The 15,980-nt window shown below is 43.6% G+C and overlaps 1 protein-coding gene across 1 annotated transcript in view; it reads right to left on the bottom strand.

The window, feature by feature from the left end:
- Positions 1-168, bottom strand: part of LOC125438405 (lipase member M-like) — a 30,514-nt gene extending 30,346 nt beyond the window's left edge. Inside the window, exon 1 of the mRNA XM_048506851.1 lies at positions 59-168. The gene's annotated coding sequence lies outside the window, so the exon portion shown is untranslated. The remainder of the gene's footprint in view (positions 1-58) is intronic.
- Positions 169-15,980: the final 15,812 nt, after the last annotated feature.

The following is a 15,980-nucleotide window of genomic DNA, read 5'->3' as shown; positions in this document are numbered from 1 at the left end:
GATAATGCATCATTTTTATGTGATAAATGGTATGTATCAATCAAACAAAAGACATTACCGGAGTACACTGGCTGCTCTGGAAGAAGACCAAGTGCTGGAAGGAATGAAAAGTTGACAGTCCTCAGTTAACAGGAGTAGAACAGGCAGTGACAACTACCTTCTAAAAGCCTCACTGATGTGGCTTCCCTAATCAACCGTCTTTATATACCTGCATTAACTTTCTCATACACCCACTCCCCTCCACCCTGCAGTGGTAGCATTTTTAATCCAGGGTGTGCACTCCAGTGACATCATTGTTTTCTAACTCAATATTTGTTAGTAAATCCCAAATCCACACACAGTATGGAATCTATTAACATCTCTAGGTATGAGCTTTATTGCTGCAATTTTAAGTTCTCCATATGAACTGTTTGCAAGAACAATACTATATATCCTGTAAATTTTTCAGGGTGATATAATTCAAACAACTCTACCTGAATTGCCTTGGGAGACATTCAGAAGTCATTAATAATCATTCAGAACAATGCCAGCCATGTCTACAATTCATTGCACCACATGGAAACTAATGGGAGAGGTCAGATTCCTTGGAAACAAAAGACATACTATTCCAAAACTAAGGCACAAAACCTGTTCACCTTTCAGTTCAGAAGAATTATGGTGTTTGTTTGAAATTAATTGGAAAGGGAGTTAGAGGGAAGAGCTGGTTTCATTAGAGGGAAGAGTTGATTAGAGGGAAGAGCTGGCTTACATAAACACATACACTTCCATTGTTTTACTGTTCCATGGCTAGCTCTGTCCTGTGTTCCATTCCTCAAAAAAAATTCTGATTTAACTACCAATACCCATTGCTAACTGAGAGAGAGAGAGAGAGAGAGAGAGAGAGAGAGAGAGAGAGAGAGAGAGAGAGAGATTTCAATATTAAAAAAACCATTAGATTTCTACATTTAAAAAAATTCTAAGGCTCCTTTTTAGTGTGTAAATTACTGGTGTGAGTGATAAAGTATCTGATCTATGACTTGATGCATTTTGTTCCATCTGATGCATTTCCTGACTAGCAGCAAAGCCCATTGTGGAGGGAAATGCAATGGCCTCTAGAAAAAGGGAGGTGAGCAAGCATTTTCCCCTGCAATTGGTTTACTGGTACCTCACCATGTGCCCCCCCCTCCATCTTGGCCACCTCCTGCCTACCTGTTGATGATGGTCTGGTCTGGAAGGCTGGTGAGGGAGAATGGGACTGTTTGGGGTAGTGAAAGGGAGGGTGGGAATAGGGTTGTTTGGGGTGGCTGGTGTTTGTAGTGGTGGGGGAAGGATGGAAATGGAGGCCTGGCCTTGGCCTTACCAACTAGCAGTAAGAAAGTTGTCTTTTCTGAGATCTAAAACAGATAATTAAAAATTATATAACTACACTTGTCTAATAGTATTGTAACAACTGGTAAAATCCTAAAAGCCATTTACACGCTTGTGATCTCCTTCACATTGAGTGTACTTTCCCTTCAGGTTTGATTCTCAGTTATGTACACATTTCCCCCCTCTCTGGAATTCACCACACTCTTATATCAGAGAAGCAGTTTTCGAAATCTCTTAAAGTGAGACTTGTTTCCAATCTCTTCTAGAGAGAGATGGAGGAAACTAATACAGTTTCTAACCCTCCGGCAGCTGGAACACACCTTTCCATTCCTCCTGTGGGTAGAATCAATATGCAAGTTTTTTTCTACTTCACAAGATAGAAGAAAGACACAGAGGGCATTAACATTCCTGCTTCTAGACACAACATTGCAGAAAACATTGAAGGGTGTAGAAAGACTGGGAGAGTACAGGAAAGTTAATCAATATGGATATCAGGCATGGAAAAATAATGTTGAGATGCCTTAGTTACTCTTCCCTATGGAAGACCATGTAGATTTGGTGGGTACCTACATTCTATTATCTAATTTAAATCAATTTGATATGTAATTGTTCAGTGATAAGCAGTGGGAACCCTGAGGCTATTGGATGACTGCCTATCGGTCCACCCATGATCTTTGGAATTAGGCATGATATAAATACATAAAATGTGGAGTCAACAAGGTATAGTGGTTAAGATGCTGGACTAGGACCTGGAAAACCCAGATTCAAATTCCCACTAGCACCATGGGAGCTTTCCAGGTGACCTTGGGCCAATCATACACTATGAGCCCGGACCCTGGTTTGTATTTGGATTGGAGATTGGAGACCCTCAAGGAATATTAGGGTTGTGGCATGGAGGCAGACAATAGCAAGCCACCTATAAATGTCTCTTGCCCTGATGAGTCAGCTGTGCCTGGACAGGAAAAAATAATAGAGCCAATCTCTCTATAACTGTCTTCAGGGTACAGGGGAAACTTTGCAGTCTTCTTTCCCTGTACATGACAGACAATATGATATCATGGGTTTTTCATCTTCACCTAGTTATGAATATTTAGATGTCATCATGAGAGGGGAGAGCTTGGTTTCTTACCTGTGTTTCGTTACTTATCCCAACACACCACAATAGCTTAATATCTGTATATGAAGTAGAAGAGAATGGTTTTTAAGTGCTTTTCTCTATGTTAATGTGTCTCAAAGCAGCTTACAATCACCTTCCTTTCCCCTCCCCACAACAGGCACCTTGTGAGGTAGGTGAGGCTGAGAGAGATCTGAGAGAACTGGGACTAGTCCAGCATCACCCAGCAGGCTTCATGTGGAGGAGTTGGGAAAACCCAGTTCAACAGATTAGAGTCCACCAATGTTAACCACACTTGCTCAATATCTGTTTATCAAGTGTAGCTCTCATCTGCAGATTTAGATCCACATTGATGCTAGACCAGGGGTCTGCAACCCGTGGCTCTGGAGCCACATGCGGCTCTTTCAGCCTTATACTGTGGCTCCACATGGCCTGGAGGTCGGAGGGTAGCGTGGGCGTCTCCCTCCAGAGCAGCCACCATCCCCCCTCTGCCATCCCTGCAGCTGCCATCCCCCTCTGACCCATCGGACAGAGGGGGGTTTCCCTACCTGGCGCCGTTGCCTCCCGCAGCACGAGAGGAGGCAGCACTGGACAGGCTGTGGCTGCCATCCCCCCTCTGCTGCCTGCTCCATTGGGCAGAGGGGGTTTCCCTGCCTGGCGCCTCTGCCTCCCAGCACTGGAAGGAAAAATGAGTGGAGGGGCTGAACTGGAGAGGCGGCTCCATGCCGAGCCACCTCTCTGGCTCAGTAGACCTTTGGGGCAGTGGAAAACAGGTCCAAATGGCTCTTTGGGTTGTAAAGGTTGCCGACCCCTGTGCTAGACAGATTTTTCTGCAAATCTGGGGATCCCTCTAAGTTTGCAGAAAATTCTTTTTTAAACTTTGAGAGATTTCTGGTTTTAATTTGAGGGATTTTATTTTCCCCTCAAATTAAAAAAAGCATTGTCTGTGCTTGAGCAGACAATGCCCATACCTGCTCCAGGGAGCAGCAGTGACAGCAACAGGAGTGTGCCCAATAACTGCAGCAGCTCTGGTAATGACTATGGCATGGTAGAGGAAGGGAACAGCAGGGAGGCAGGAAGCAGAGTCTGGGATATAGGCCCAGTGATGGTTGTGGCAATGGGGATGGGGGTGGGGGTGGAGCCATTGTCAGCCCCAGAATCTGCAGTGGTGTGATGGAGGGGAGAAAAGCTGCAACATGGTGAAGCCAGGAGCTGCTCTAGACCCACTGAAGTTATGGGGGGAGTCTTGGGGGTTGGAGTTATAGGATGGCAGCAGGTTGGGGCTAGGAGCTATGCAGGGCTGGTGGGGGTTGCAGCAAATGGGCAGAAAGGATTCATGGTAGCCCTAGCATTGTCAGTGGTGATGAGAGGAAAACATGAAACAGGGTGAAGCCAGGAGGCATGCTGGGCTCAAAGTTATCACTGATGGAGATCAAAATGATAGCTGGGGAGATGGGGAAAGAAGAGTCGTGGTGGGCCTGGCAGCAGAGGCTATAGGCAATGGTAGTAGATGTGAAGGATTTGGCCCTGTCCTAAGTATCATGGAGCACCACTTATCATTATGTCCAATTTTCAAATAAGGCAAATTTATGGATTCTTAAATCTAGAGAATGGAGTCAGAACAAACAAGATGGATGTTTTTACATACCTGATAAAAGTTTGCAGAAAAATCTGAAATTCAAAAAAATGAGGAACTTTTACAACACCTAAAATAATAGAAGAAGCAGTTATAGTTTTAAGAAGAAGAAGAAGAAGAGTTTGGATTTATATCCCCCCTTTCTCTCTTGTAGGAGACTCAAAGGGGCTTACAATCTCCTTGCCCTTCCCCCCTCACAACAAACACCCTGTGAGGTAGGTGGGGCTGAGAGAGCTCTGAGAAGCTGTGACTAGCCCAAGGTCACCCAGCTGGCATGTGTGGGAGTGTACAGGCTAATCTGAATTCCCCAGATAAGCCTCCACAGCTCAGGCGGCAGAGCGGGGAATCAAACCCGGTTCCTCCAGATTAGATACACAAGCTCTTAACCTCCTACGCCACTGCAAATGCTGTCTCAGTGCCCATTGTGGGGGTTCTAGGAAATCACAACCGTACTGACCAACTTCAAGACTTAGCTGATTTGCGCACTGTACACAGTGCAGCTGTGTGCCCCCAAGGCATTCCCCATGGTTCTCTGTTTTGATTTGATTGCCCTGCTGCAAAGCATCCCTATGCAAGTCCAACAGTGTCACTATTTTGCCTGTCCATTTCTGCCTTACTTTCTTCCTTCCAGCCCCCCTTTTGGCACTTTTTTATTTCCCCATCTTTGATCTAGCATTATTTTGCTGGATTAAAGAGGGCCATTGCTTCAGCAGTAGAACTTCATTGCCACCCTTTAGATTGCTGTTAAATGTAAAGGTAGACCTAGTGGAACTACTGCCCACCCGCTGCTTCCCTGTTTTCATTCCACACTGCCATTTTTGTTTGCATGTTTGTTTGCTGACTTTTCCCAGTTTTACTTTGCTGGCATAGTCCTTTGCTCCATTGATGGACTCCTAGATTTCATACTGAAAATGAAAAAAAGCTCTTCAAATCAATGTGAAATTGTAGAACTAGGGCAGGGGAAGGCAGGAAGGATATGAGGAAACCAGAGGAGAGAGTAACATAGGGCCATCTCCTCAGCTTTCCCTGTGAAGGCAGGGAAAAGTTGCACTTTCCCCATTGTTAGAAACTGAGGGGATTCTCTCAACTGTGGTGCAGTGTGTTCAGGTGTGAGGAAAACATATGTACAATCAAGAATCTGACCTGAAGGTAATGCACCATTTCTGTCAGTAAAAGGCAGGTGGGAGTAACCATGTTGCTTTTCAGGGCTGTTTTGGCCTTTGATGGATGACTCATTGTGCACGCCCCTATGGCGAGGGTGTTCCAGGGGCGTGGCAGGATGGGGATGTTCCGGGGCGGGGGCAGAGGACGCATTGGTGCACCAGGCGCTTTCCCCCCTTGCTGATGCCTCTGGAAACAACCAGCTGTTCTCTTAATTTATACATTTCTTAATTTATACATTTCATTATGCAAGTCTGTCAGGAGAACTCATCTAAGAAATATGACAACAATGAATTCATCTAACAATAAATCATAACTCCTGACCTTATCAGGAAGTATCGAAACCTGAAACTCTTTTCGCTCTGCCTTGTATAAAGCTACAACAAAGCATACAATGAGCTTAAAATCTGGAGCTAGCTACCGCTGAAAATGCAGTAGGATCTACTCTCCACCCAAGCATTTAAAATACAGCAGCTGTCCAAAATATAGGTCTGTGCATGTAAGTCAATACTTGCATTTTTAAAAAAACTCTACTACTTTTAATTGTATCCAAGTTTCCAATTGTTAGAATCAAATGCCAACAACATGCCTATTGCTCTTGCAATCCTTTTTCAAGGTGTGGTTGTTTCTGGAGTCGAGACTGATTGAGAAACCTACCTGTATAAAGGTAGGGCACATCTTTCACACAAGAATTTTGAAGGGGCAACATATTCAGTACACTTAGCTCCAGCAAATGACTTGATCCTAATCTGATTGCCTACCAACTTACTGCTCCCCCACCCAATGAATGGAGGTGACATGTGACAGCATAAGATGATAAAAACAAAAGAAGAACCTTGTTTGATCAGACAGACTGGTATGTTTCACATAGGCCCCTTCTGCACATGCAGAATAATGCACTTTCAATGCACTTTCAATGCACTTTGCAGCTTGATTTTACTGTGCAGAATAGCAAAATCCACTTGAAAACAATTGTGAAAGTTGATTGAAAGTGTATTATTTTCATGTGCAGAAGGGGCCATACTGGTCAATCAGTTATTCTGCTCAGCTAAAGCATAGGCCTTTTCTTAATAGACTGAGGCCTTTTCTTAATATTATTTTCTGACATTGCATTCAGAGATTTACTGCTTCTGATCATGGGAATACTTTTCAGTCACCAGGGTTAGTATCCACTGTTGGAACTACCCTCCAAGAATCTGTTTAATCCTCTTTTAAAGTCCTCTTTTCTTGTGGCCATCATTACATCCTCTGGCAGTAACCTTTGCATTTGAATCCCTTGTTGAGTAAAGAAGTACTCCATTTTGTACAACCTGAATCTATTGCTCATCAACTTTACTGGGTGTAGTTGAGTTCCACAATTATAGGAAAGGAAGTGATAGTTCTCTCCATTCACTACTTAGGTCAGATTTTTTTTTTGTTTCAGTGTGAATCATCTTACACCTACCTATACTGTCATTCATTTGCCACTGTTGCTTACACACCCAATTTAGAGAGATCCTCCTGGAGTTTTGCACAATTGATCCAGTTTTTCATCATCCCAAATAATTTTCTGTTATCAGTAAATTTTACCACTTCATTTCTCACCCCCAATTCCACACCATGACAGAAAAGAGGAATATATAAATATAGCATTTTTCTTTCGATGTTGCGAGACATCACTGTAAATCATTCCATTTTTTTCATTTTTCACTGCTAGTATTTTCTGACATAATTCATTTGTAGTACCATTATTTTAATCCCATTTTATGCCATTTATACATTATTTGGCATATTTGTACAGCCTGTTGCAAAAATCGGCCTCAATTTCATTGTGTGGTTGGGGGGAGAAATTGCCATGGTTTCATGTTAAAAGGAGAAAATCAAAAACAAGGGAAAGACTACTATAGTTTCATCTCAGAAACAGAAGAACCAGTAACAGTAATATTGACATCAAAACTGTCAATTCAGATGAAGCATTCCCTAATGACACTGGAAGTGATGGAAACTATACATTCTGCACAGCAAAATTAAAGTTCTGGAAAATCATGGAGAGAAAATTTTTGGGCCCATTCCGCACCAGCCTGTGAAGCAGCAGTCCACCATTATTAATGAGACAGGTGGAGCCCCGGGACCGGGAGCTCTGCTGCAATGAGGGGACACACCCCCATGGCCAGGGCAATGCTTTGTGAGTTAGAAGGCAGGAGGCATGTCCCCTTGTCCCTGCAAAGCTCCGCAGGGGAAGGGAAGGTACGTTTACAAACAAAACGGGGGCGCCCAAAAGCAGCACCTCCGACCCACTGCTATTCGCTCGACACCGGGTGCAAAATGCTGTTTTTGAAAAGACTTGCTAGTTTAGCGAGTCACGGAAACACCGTTTTCCCAACGGTTGGAGGGAGAAAGTATGATGCTGCCTTGTTTCAGAGGCAGTAGCTGTGCAAATTTGTCCTCCCAACCAATATTTTTACCAGCCCTGCACCAGTGTTTTTGGCCCGTGCAGAATGGTCCTTGGTGCATACCTCACTGTTTTTGCATGGAAGAAGGGCAAACTACACCTGTACCACAGCAAAAGTAGCAAGTGATAGGAATTGCATGGGTATAGCCCCTATGCACCTCCACCCCTATGTTTGATGCTTCTTCCTTCCCCTGCATAGACATAACAGAGATCACTGCATCCTGCCCCGCATAGCCCAATAACCTACCTTCTCTTTTCTTAGCATTGCTACAGTACAATTCAGCTGGGGAACGAGCCTACTGAATAAGAAGAAAAGTTTGGATTTCCTTTCTCTCTTGTAATGAGTCTCAAACTCTTTACAAACTCTTTCCCTTCCTTTCCCCTCGATAGACACCTTGTGAGGTTGGTGGAGCTGAGAGAAGTCCAAGACAACTGTGACTAGCCCAAGGTCACCCAGTAGACTTTGTGTGTAGCAGCGGGGAAACAAATCCAGCTCACCAGTTAAGTGTCTGTAGCTCATGTGGAATAATGGGGAATCAAACCTGGTCATAACTACATCATGCTGGCTGTCTTAAGAGCCAAAGCTGGAGGAAATGTGGAGCTTAACTCCATTCCTCCCCATACTGGCTATAGGCGGAGCGAACTCACCAGCCACAGCTTCTTCCCCACATGCAGAATAATGCACTTTCAATCCACTTTCACGACTGTTTGCAAGTGGATTTTGCTATTCTGCACAGCTGCAAAGTGCATTGGAAGTGGATTGAAAGAGCATTATTCTGCATGTGCGGAAGGGGCCTGAGCCAGATCTAAGGAAATTTTCTTTCAATCCAACTCAAAATAAATACAACCTCATGTGAATGCTTCCATTTGAATGGGGTGTTTCCATGAATCCCCATGTAGAAGCAACCCCACCTGATTTTAAGCTAATGTCCCAGAAACATTGGCTTCAGATGTCATAAATATTTGGTTTAAAAATGACAAGAAAAAATGTCTTCCTTTGGGCTGTTTATGTAGCCACAATCTTTTGTAGGCTCCCGGTCCATGTAATACAGACAAGGCTTGACACTATCGCTACTTTTTTGTCCTGTGTCTGAATGAATGTGTCACTTTTGCAGTATTAGTGCATCCGTTCATCATTTCAAAGTAGAATTCTTAGGCAGCTTTGGAGAGGTGAATTGTGAATTCTTCCAGCTAAGAGTTTTAAATTTCAGGAATGTAACCAGCAGAAAGAAACAATTATTGCATATGAAGCAGATTGCCAGTGGTTCTGGAGGCATATAAAAATAGCTGTGAAGAACCAAAGAGTCTATAGGTCTCAGAGATTTAACTCTTCAGCAATGCCACATAAACAATAGTACTTTCTATCACCTGTGAGAAGGTTATTAAAACAGCTCTGATCAGGGATAAAATTAATATCAGGAACTGCCTTAGTGATTCCAGGCCTGGGCAAAAGTCCAGGATGGGGCTTTCAAATCACTGCTATCCTGTGTTGCCACCCCTCTAGGTCAAGCAAGGGATGGCCCTAACCCTATGCAAGACCAGATGAGAGCTGTTGCTGGAAACCAGCAGTCCAAGCCCTGGGTGAGATTGAAATGAGCAGGCCACCCAGTACTCAGACAGGGTGTGAGTTGTGGCATTAAGATCATGTTCCTATTCTTCTTTTCTTCCTACAGTTGGGGACAGTCCAATGAGCATTTGGGTTCCCCACAGTACGGAGGCACATATAAATAACTAACTATGACTTGATACTGTGGATTGTAACCAGTGAATGATTTGTTACTTTTGTGTGTGAAGTGCCATCAAGTCACAGCTGGCTTATTGTAATCCAGTTGAAAACAAGAGACTAAAAGAGATAATTTCTAAATATTATCAGAGTTCATGCAGTTCTGTTGTTATCTAGTATCATAAACAACAACTCAGCTCAAAGTGCTAATTTCAACCATGTGACACTGGATCAGAGAAAATGGCTAAATGCACAGCAAGGACTGAGGTGCTGCTGCCAGACTGGCCTATGGTGGGCCAAAGGGATTATGCTTTGGAACACAGTGGCATGTCTAAGCCAACCCTAGCAGCACAGTGCCAAAATGTGTCTTGGCTTGTCTTCCTCCAAAGCAACTTTCATAATGCTCTCTCACATGAGAAGGTTGATGTCTATCCTTTGTCTTTTGAAATACTCAATATAAGTGCAACGTAATAGTCAGGAAATGAAAACTACAGCATCTTGCACTCTGCCACTTAAATTATTTAATATGTGTACATGTGTAAAACCTAATAACCATATCACTAATGCAAAAGTGAACACAGTGCTTAAAGTGCTATATAACAAACTCTACAATATACAAAATACATTAAACTTACTATAGAGTTGGTTGATACCAGCCAGATTCATTTAGATTTGGACCAGATTCAGATCAATGGGCTCGGATTGTCCAAATTCCGCACCTTGCAGATTCAGAGTGCCCCAAAACTGTGGGAACGTCTGAGAATTTCAGATGCATTTTTATTTTTTTGGTGTTTTTTCCCGTTTTGGCCTGCAGCGGGTGCATATTTAGACATATCAGCACCAAAATTTCGGGGTATCATCCAATGACTATCCTGATGATACCCCCCAGGTTTGGTGCAGTTCCATTCAGGGGGACCAAAGTTATTGACCCCCAAAAGGGGGGTCATTCTTTGAGGGTCCATAACTTTGGCCACCTTGAACCAAACTTCACCAAACCTGGGGGGTATCATCAGGACAGTCTCCTGATGTCAATATAGATAGCTGCATTTGGTCATTGATGGTAAATAAAGACTTTAATATAAATAGCTAAGGGTTCCAGTGTGGATGCTGAAGCTGACACAATTGGCCTTCTGGGAGGTGGCCTTTTAGGTTTGTGTATTTTTGGTAATATTATAGAATACCAGTACTCTGGTACTCTATTAAAAATTAAGTTGTTGTTTCTGGTAGCCATCCCATCATCACAGCTTCTTGTATTGCTATTTTTATATGGAACCTATCTGTTCTGTGAGATCAGAGTTGATCTTCCTATAATATGTTGTATTATGTAATTGACTGTATACCTCCATGAGATGATCTGTGCTATCGTGGATTACAATTGCGCCTCCTCTGTCTGCCTCTTTAAAGATGATAGACTCATCCTGCACTAGGTTATCAAGTATTTGTTTATTCCTATAACTAAAGCGATTGAAGGGTCTCTGTGGGTATCTTGTTCTTTCTAGGTTCTGGAAGAGAGATTGACTATTAGGTCTTCTTCCTCCCTCTCCAGGTTTGTGGGGAAAAAGAGGAAGATGTAGATTGTCTTGGGCGTAATCCCTTTCTGCCTCCTCTATTTGGCATATCTCTCATATCTCTACTATTTCCCTCCTCTTCTGATAGTTCATGAACCTCCTCTTTATCTGTCAGGTCATCCCCCCACCCCAATAAATTTATTTCCAACAAAAGATCACTGACATATACATCAATAATCAAGCTGTTGCACAACATAAATATATGACAATTTAACAATCCTTACTAAATATAGATTATTATATTATAATGTTAAAAGTTTACATATTGTTATTAATTGCACTAATATTTACAAAAAATTCCTATTTACTATATCCACTACTATTCACTATCTATAATGATTCGTAAACCTTCCATAATACACCAGCAAGACAACTATCAACAGATTAAGACAAGTTCAATGTCCCCCTTATTACACTAAATGAGTAATTTCTAATGAGCTAAACCCGTCTTTCCACATCAGCCATTTCTGTTTTGGGGGATTTTCGTACTGCCATCCATAGACTCTGTTGGTATCACAGTCTCTCTTATCTTTAATAATTTTTTATTTATTTTTAAACTCTAACAGTTTGTCTTTGAACGATTTGAATTTTTTCTCCACTTCTGATCATTTCTCCTCAAATATAGTTTGTGAGGACACTCCTTTAAGTTTTGATTCTACTGTTATAATGTCATTCATTACTCGTTCTCCTTCCTCTGTGGCAGCCTCAATAATGAGTAGCATGAGGTCTATAGAGCATTTATCTATATATATATAAAAAGCTAACAGTGATTTTGTTAGTCATGCCCTAATGCCAAAACGGCTGGACGGATTGCCCCCAAATTTTCACATGACGTTCCTCACTGTTGCGGGCAAGTAATCAGACCTTCAAATCGCCAAAAGTCCATACCTGAGCCAGGTAAAATGTCTTTTTCCTGGCGCACCAGGCCATGAAGCTGGCTGTGTTTAACTGTCACCCTTAGAATGTTCATGCAGCATATCTGTGGCCTGATCTGTGGTTGCTATGCTCTTAGAATGTTCGCGCAGATTGCCAAAGATGAGCATTGAAAACAGTATTACCTAACAGGTAATACTGTTAGGTAATACGAGTGGAAGTGAAACACATACACACTTTGCCATGTCAGACGTCAGGTGGGGTTCCCCCCGCTCACACGCGGGTAACTTTTACTCTCTGTGCCTCACCCACTGCTACAACACACATATTCTCATGCACATCCAGCTCATCCTCACACACCTCACTCTGCCCTCCCTCACATCCAACCACCACTTACTCACTTCCTCACCCATATTCACCACAGCTCTCTTTTACTAAAAGCGAGCTGGAGGTTGCCTTTTTCTTCTAAGAAAATCCACAGGGTGGGGGTGAACCAACACTACTGGCTCTGCTTCATTTGCACATGGCCCTTTAAGAACCCAGGGAGCTGGCCTCGATCTGAGCGCCTCACCATCCTGCCTCTGCTGCCTGACTGGGATGGCCTCCTTGCCCCATTCTGCCTTACCCAAGCCAGGGGTGTGCGTGTCAACCAGCCTCATGGACAGCGGGATTCACACTCTGGACAGTTCCGTTGTGGAATGGAAAGGGTTACCTTACACTAAAAAAACAAGACACCACCATATAACAATGTGAATTGAAAAGGAAAAGAGGGATTCCATTTGACCACCCCAAAAGGCTATGCTGCGGATCATTGGACCTGCATGGACATCTGTGTGGGTTGCGGACTGTGATGAGAAGGACAATTGCCACAGCAATGCGTGGCCGGGCCCCACTAGTTAAGAATATTGGTCCACCTGATTTTAAAGGTGTTTGATTCTAGAAACAGGGTAGGTCCTTTTTGCATGTGTAATCCCTTAGGTATTCTATTAAATTCATAATATTCTGTCAGGGATGTTAAGCATAAGCATAAGCATAAGCATTTTATTGTCATTGTGCACGCACAACGAAATTTACAGCAGCATTCCTCGATGCACACAATTTCAGACTCATACATCATCATCCTCCACCCATCCCTACACAGCCCCAAATACATCAATATGAAGCAGCGGAGTTTAGCATAGCCACAGCTCTAGAGTAGAAGCTGTCTCTAAACCTCTTTGTCCTAGTTCTGAGGGCCCTGTATCGATCTTGCCAGATGAATTAGCTTGGTTTAAAAGAGAGTGTGCTGGGATGAGACGGGTCCCTCAAGGAATATTCTTTGGGCTTTAATTAGGCTTCGGGCATTATAGATTTCTTCCAAGGGAGGGGAGAGGGCGGCCGATAATCCCTTTTGTGCAGTGGTGATCACCCTTTGGAGCGCCTTGCTTCTATTCGCCATGCTGTGCAACTGGAGAACCATACACAGATGCAGTAGGTTAGGGACACTCTCTATAGCACAGGCGGTAAAAGGACACCAGGAGTTTTCCATCCAGTTGCTGCTTCCTTAAAAGTCTCAGATAGTACAGTCTTTGCTGGAGCTTTCTTAACCACCGCTGACAGTCTGTACTCCCCAGGTCAAATCCTCTTTTTTAATCATAACGTAGAAATTTAAAACTAGCCACCCAGGGCTTCCCACTTGATTCCTCCATTTATAGTCAAGGGCTGAATTTCTGAGCTATTCCTTCTATAGTCCACTATGAGCTCCTTTGTCTTGTTGGTGTTAAGAACCAGGTTATTTTCCCTGCACCATGAGAGCAGTCGGTCCACTTCATTCCGATAGGCAGACTCATCCCTCCAGAGATGAAAGCCCCACCACCCGTTAATGTCATCAGCAAATTTGATAATGGTGTTACTATGATAGACAGGAGTACAATCATATGTATAAAGGGTGAACAGTAAAGGACTCAACACACAGCCCTGTGGCGTTCCCATATTTAGAGTAAGAACTGAGGAAACCCGATTTCCCAGTCTAACCCTCTGGGAACGTCCAGACAAGAAGTCCCTAATCCACAAACAGATTGAATGTGAGAGTCCAAGGTCCACAAGTTTTGGAATGGAAAGGGTTACCTTACACTAAAAAAACAAGACACCACCATATAACAATGTGAATTGAAAAGGAAAAGAGGGATTCCATTTGACCACCCCAAAAGGCTATGCTATGTTGCATGTTGATGAGTTTTAAGACATTTCTTTTTTAAATTTAATAACAGAGACCATTCATGGGATCCATAGGCAGAGCAAGCTCTCCCAGCCCCTCTCCCCCAGCAAGATGGGTGCTGGATGCTTGTGGGGGGGAAGGCAACACAAAATCAGTTCTTGTCCCGAGCTTCATTTTCTGTAGGTACATCACTGGATGATAAACCATGTTTTCCATTTCTTTTAATTTTTTTGGTTCATAATTCTGGTGCATTCAATTAAATAAAAACTGATAATGAGAAATGAGGACTAAAAACATAAGGGGTAAAAAAAAATATATGCCTAAGAAAATATTTGAAGCATTTTCACTTTTAATATGGAATATATGCAATTTATAACTCTTATCAATCTTCTTATGCCAATAAAGGTTATGAAATGAAAAAATGAACTCTTATCAAGTGAGACTTTATTTGTACTGGTCCATCAATCTAAACATATCTGGGTATAAGTACTTTGGAGCATCAATGCCTACAACATAGTCTACATGTTGCCAATCAGGAATATTCCTATAGAAAGTTAAGTAAGTGATTCGAGGAAGAAGCTTTTCAACATCGTTCACATTTGTAATCTTGTCTCTTCCAGCACTCCACACAGCTGTTGGCACGGTTATGTCTTCTACTTTATAAAATGGAGGAGTGATCTGTTGATAAAAATAACAGAAAAGAACAAAAAAGAAAAAAGAAATGGTTGTATTTCTCATTTACTGTGCAGTCCAAAGGGCAGGGGTTGAAGCTGCATTAGAAGTTACAGAAGAATTGAACCAGTGTCTGTGTCACTAGCACCATGCAGTGGCGTAGGGGGGGAAATGGTGCTGGGGCAAAATGAGTACCTCCCTATGGTGCCCCCCAACCCCTCCCCCCCCAAATTACCTTAGTTCAGCCTGAAAAAGTGGCCTGTTCAGTTCAAGCTGACAAAGTGGTCTGGTGGGAACAATACCTCCCAGAAAACCTTGGGGCTCCTGTAGTTGCCATCAAGCCATTTTTCAGCCTGAACTGAACAGGCCGCTTTTTCAACCTGAACTTTTTCAGGTTGAACTAAGGTAAGTGGGGGAGAAGGGAGGGAGGGGAGGAGTGTGGGGCAAGGTGGGGTGGGGTGGGCCAGCTCAGCAGCAGCCTTCCATGGCCTGGCTGGGTGCTCCTCAACTGGAGGGGCACCTAGCGGGCCTGTGGAAAGCTGCTGGCCACCACACCTACATCAGAACCTGTGCTCTGATGGACATGGGGTGGGCCAGCAGAAACCTTCTGTGGCCTGGCTGGGCATTCCATAACTGGAGGGGCACCCAGTTGACCTGCGGATGGCTACTGGCCACCCTACCTCCATCGGAGCCTGGATCTCTCTGGAGCTCAGAAAGGCTCCTCACTTACCCTCCCTGGTTAGCTAATGGCTGAATCCCACCACTGGCCATGCCCCACTTACCTTATCTGGTGGCCGGGCCTGGCAAGGTGAGGGGAGAAGGAATCCCTGGGCATGCCCCAGAAAAGAGGAGGGGTCTCAGTGCAATGTGCACATGTTGCAACGAGGCCAGCCATGCTCTCCTCCTTCCCAGAAGTGTGGGGGTAATTTTTCAGCCCCCCACATGACTCCCACAGGGGTGTCCGGGGTGTTTGTCCCCGAATGTCCCCATGGCAGCTATGCCACTGGTACCATGTAGAGTGGCGCAGAAGCTGGCATCAAGGGACCTTCCCCACTTACCAGCCAATGCAGTGCCGAAAGCTGGAAACTGAGCACTGCGACAGCTGGCTGCCAGCACAAATGCCTACTTAAGTCATTTTTATACTTTGGGCTTTCTCTGGGGAGTAAAGGTTTTCACCATCTACCGAGGTGACTGTTAGCATGACCTTCATCCCCTGCCTAATGAATTATTGGATTTTAATATTGTTTCTCATACTGTG

This window comes from Sphaerodactylus townsendi, linkage group LG08, assembly GCF_021028975.2.
Source record: "Sphaerodactylus townsendi isolate TG3544 linkage group LG08, MPM_Stown_v2.3, whole genome shotgun sequence".
Taxonomy (NCBI): domain Eukaryota; kingdom Metazoa; phylum Chordata; class Lepidosauria; order Squamata; family Sphaerodactylidae; genus Sphaerodactylus; species Sphaerodactylus townsendi.
The sequence above is the reverse complement of the archived record's forward strand: the minus strand, read 5'-3'. Positions and strand labels throughout refer to the sequence as shown.